Here is a 4,947-nt window from a genome sequence, read left to right on the forward strand (position 1 = left end):
AGGATAAACAACTAGGTTGTCAGATCCCACACATACCAAGCATTTCAATAACATACACACAATATGCTCGATATGTGCAAATACAACATGGCATCACAACATGACTCTACAACTCAAGTATTTTAATCAATAGGCTCCAAGGAGCGAGATATTACAAACATGGGTCTCACGACCCAACAATCAGAGCATACAAGTCAAAGCACAAGCGGAAGCTATCATGTCTGGGTACAGACATCTATAAATGAAAAAGGCCGAGAAGCCTGACTATCTATCAGATCCTGCCGAGGGCACAAGATCGTAGCTGAGGTAACAAGATAAACGTCAAAGTCCACGTGGAACTACTAGTGAGACTGAAGTCTCTCTGCAAAAACATAAAATAGGCAAACGTGAGTACAAATGTACCCAGCAAGACTTACATCAGAACTAACTACATATGCATCATTTTCAACAAAGGGATGGTGGGGTTTAACTGCAGCAAGCCAGCTTTGACTCGGTGGCTATCCTAAACTACGACTGCAAGCGACTCTTTTGAGGTGGCGCACACGAGTCCACATATTCACCATATCAATACACCACTATGGATCCGCTCCCGTCTCCCTACGAGAACGCCATCCATAGCACTCACGCTTATCTTGCGCATTTTAAAGTATCCACTTTCACTTGTCTATGAACTGATATAAGCAACCCAGAAGTCCTTTACCGCGGACACGGCTATTCGAATAGATGATGTTAACCCTGCAGGGGTGTACTTCTTCATACATGTTTCCACCACTTAGCGTCTGCACACGACATGTGCTCGGCAGACTTCAAGCGAAAGCCGACGTGGGTGTAGACCACGACCTACCTAAACACTCAAGTCTCTAGTCCAGGTTTATCGCCTATTCGGGTTCCATCCATGAGGAGATCCGCCCGGAGTTTCGCTCACAGCCCCAAACGATGTGAACAGGGTTCCGTGACACCAAACGGGCGCCCGGTTTACCCGGCCACGTGCCTACCGCATCACAGCCCACCCCTACGGTCAGCGCTGTCCACGGCCTCCAGCATACTACAAACACCAGAAACTACTTGCAACTCCTGGACAGAGGACAAGGGTGAATAAGAAGTCGAGCGGGGTCATATTTCAGGGCCCAATGTATGGTAGTAGCTGAATCATGGATCACAAACACAGAACTCAGTTCCTGAGGACGGCTTCAATGAGACAACCCACCATGTACTCCTACATGGCCTCTCACCGACACCTTTTACCAAATCGTGTTCACACACTTAGCTCACACACAGTAGGACATGTTCACACGCCTCTGATTCATCCCCGATGAATCAGACCTGACTCAACTCTAAGCAGTAGCAGGCATGACAAACAAGCATGAATGAGTAGGCAAAACAGGGCTCAAACAATTCCTACTCATACTTGTGGGTTTCATCTATTTACTGTGGAATGACAGGTCATGCAAAGGATAAAGGGGTTCAGCTACCGCAGCAAGTAACAGATGAGTCGTTGTTGTCCTAATGCAGTAAAAGAGAGCAGGAGCGAGAGAGTAGGATTGTATCGGAATGAACAAGGGGGTTTTGCTTGCCTGGCACTTCTGAAGATAACATTGAGTCTTCATCAGTGTCAACGATCACATCATCGGTATCATGTCTATCGAGAGGGGACAAATACCGGCAACACAGAAGGGAACACAATCAATGCAATGCACAATATGATGCATTATCATGACATGGCAAAATGAATGTGTTTTGAGCTAATGCAACTAGCAACAGATTAAATGAAGTTGGTTTGAATACAAGATTCAAATTTAAACTCCATATGTGATTATTCAAATGCCATTTAATTGATTTGTGCTAAACAGCAGCTATAAGTTGTTCTAACATGCATGAAAATGGTACAGATGGATTCCTTGAATTTTTCTGATAATTTTTCATATATAAATTATTTAATTTGGAGTTACGGTTAATTTTCTATGAATTATTGAAGTTTATACAATTTTCTGGAATTTCCTGATTATTAATAAATCCAGTAATTGAATTAATGCGCCAGCCTGACGTCATAGTGACGTCAGCAGGTCAACGGGCTGGTCCGGGTCAAACCTGACGTGTGGGACCCACACGTCAGTGACAGGGGGTTAACAGGGGTTGATTTAGTTTAATTAAAAGGTTAGGGGGGGTCGGGCCCACTGGTCAGCGTCAGGGGGGGTTTATTTTAGTTTAATTAAGGATTAAGACACTAGGGCCCACATGTCAGTGTCAGCAGGGGGGTAATTAAATTAAAATAAACTAACTAATTAACAGGGGGGCTGGCCCCACCTGTCATCGACCCAGGGGGGGTCAAACCCCTGGTCAGCAGGGCCTAACCCGCCGGCGGCTCGTCGCCGGTGGCAACAGGCGCGGCGGAGGGCGCGGGCTTGCTCCTCCGGTGTCCAAATGGACGGAGGAGAGCGGCTACGGGGAACTGGAGCTCACCCGCGCCCATTTCAGCAAGCAGCAGCAGCAGCTAGGGCGGCCGGAGACGATGGCCTCGAGCTCGGCAGCGGTGGCCGGAGCTCGGGCGTGCTCGGTTTCGGCGTTACACGGCACGGCGGGCGCGGCCGATGGGCTCTACGGGATGCTGGGGTCACCAGGAACACCCGGAGGCAACAAACGCAGGCGGAGAAGCTCGGGAGCACGGAGCTCACCGGCCATGGCGGACGGCGGCTTCGGTGCTCGTGGGGCGGCGGCTATAGGGCGCAATCGAAGGGGGAAAGAGGGAGGGGAGGCGTAGGAGCTCACAGCGGTGCCGTAGGGATGGTTAGCCGGCTCGGGGGCGCGCCGGAGTGGCCGAATCGACGGAGAAGATCCTCGGCGGCCGGCGAGGGGAAAACGTCGGGGGTGGCGTTCCGGGGCTCTTCTGGTCGCGTGACACGGCGAGGAGGTCGAGGGAGGACCGGCGGAGCTTCCTGGGGCGTCGGTGAGGCTAGGGGTGGCCGGTGGCCATGGGTACGGCGACGATGGCGGCGAGCTCCGCTCGGTGCTGTGCGCGAGAGGGAAACAGAGGAGGGAATGGGGTCCAGGGGGAGAGAGGGGAGGTGCAGGGGGCGAGGGCGTCTCCGTGGCGTGAGGGGGAGGCTCGGGAACGCCTCGGTGGAAGCAGGAGGTGGCCGAGGCGGCATCGGCGCTCGCCACCGAGCTGCTTCGGTGCGAGGGGAGGAAGAAGACAAGGGGGAGGAGGTGGGCTGGGCCGGCCAGGTGGGGGGGGGAGCTGGGCCGGCTACAGGTAAGTGGCCCAGGTACTTCCTTCTCTCTCTCTCTTTTATTTCTATTTCAGTTCTGTTTTCTTTTTTTTAATTCTTTTGCCACTGTTTTGAATTAAAATAATAATTCAAACAATGCCAAAGCTCCTCTGAATATTTTATATTGCTAGATGGACTTTTCCAAAAGCTTATAAAATATTTCAGGGGGTATTTGAAATTATATTCTAATTATATGAATATAATTCAAATTCAAATAGCTAATGAATTAAATCCAAAGTCCCAAAAATAAATCCTTAAAAATGTTCAATATTTTGGTTGGGACCAGAACCCTTACCAAAAATTATCAAACATTTAAGAAGAGCCTTTTGGAGCAATGAATGAGATTTCTAGGGTTTTTGCCCCTCTTTTATTTAGGGTTTTTGAGGCTTCCAAAATTCCTCAGTTCAAGTTTCAAAAATTTAAACATGATGCACAGATGGAAGCAAGCATAGGACAGGCCAGAACTAGGGATGTGACAGTAGCCCCCGAGATTCGGGCCGACTGCTAAGCAGTCGGGCCGGATCTATCGGCAACTACTTTGTCTTCTCTCTCGCGGGGGCGCGTCAGTGCACCCGCTGGGTGTAGCCCCCGAGATTCGGGGTGACTGCTGAGCAGTCGGGCTAGATCTCCCGGCAACTACTTTGTCTTCTCTCTCGCGGGGGCGCGTCAGCGCACCCGCTGGGTGTAGCCTCCAAGATTCGGGCCGACTGTTGAGCAGTCGGGCCGGATCTCCCGGCAACTACTTTGTCTTCTTTCTCGCGGGGGCGCGTCAGCGCACCCGCTGGGTGTAGCCCCCAAGATTCGGGCTGACTGCTGAGCAGTCGGGCCGGATCTTCCGGCAACTACTTTGTCTTCTTTCTCGCGGGGGCACGTCAGCGCACCCGCTGGGTGTAGCCCCCGAGATTCGGGCCGACTGCTGAGCAGTCGGGCCGGATCTTCCGGCAACTACCTTGTCTTCTTCTTTTTCTTCTTCAGACGGCTGGGCGGGCGGACCCCGACACAGCAGTCGGGCTCTTTGCAGCCGGCCAGGTAGCCAACGGTCGGACGCACATTTCTTTTCTCTCTCTTTGTCCATCTGTTGGCAGCGGGCAGCCGGACGTTTCGTCCTTGTGTCCTGTTGATAGGCGGGCCAGCCCGCATCTCTTTCTTCCTTTCTTTTTGCTTTTTTGGCAGTCGGTCACTCCTTTTTTTGGCTATGGGCAGTCGGCCCTTTCTTTCTTTTCAAGAGCCGGCAGCAACAAGCAACAGCGTAGCCGGCCCACTTCTCTCTTTCTTCTGCTTTTTTTTCCAGCAACTGGCCTCTTTCCTCACCCGGCTTCTGCTTCTCTTTTATTTTTCAGCAACCAGCCTCTTTCCTCAGCCGGCTTCTGCTTCTCTTTTTTTTCCAGGCGCCTGCCTCAACAGGCAGCTGGAGCGGGACCCAGATGGGGCGCGCACGGCACAGCCGGACACGGTGCCTGACCCAGGAGCCGGCAGCGGAGGCGCACGACCCGACCGGCTAGAGGCACGGCGGGGGAGCTGGCGGGGCGCGCGGAGGCATAGGCGGCCTCGGGCGGAGTCGGACGAGGACGCGCGTGGCCGGGCCTGGCGCGGGGAGGCGGGACGCGGCTAAGCCGGCAGGCCGGCAAGCGGGCGGAAGCCGGCCACCGGCTGGAGCGACATGCCGGCGGGCACGGGGGCC

This window comes from Triticum dicoccoides, chromosome 1A (genome assembly GCF_002162155.2).
Source record: "Triticum dicoccoides isolate Atlit2015 ecotype Zavitan chromosome 1A, WEW_v2.0, whole genome shotgun sequence".
Classification (NCBI taxonomy): domain Eukaryota; kingdom Viridiplantae; phylum Streptophyta; class Magnoliopsida; order Poales; family Poaceae; genus Triticum; species Triticum dicoccoides.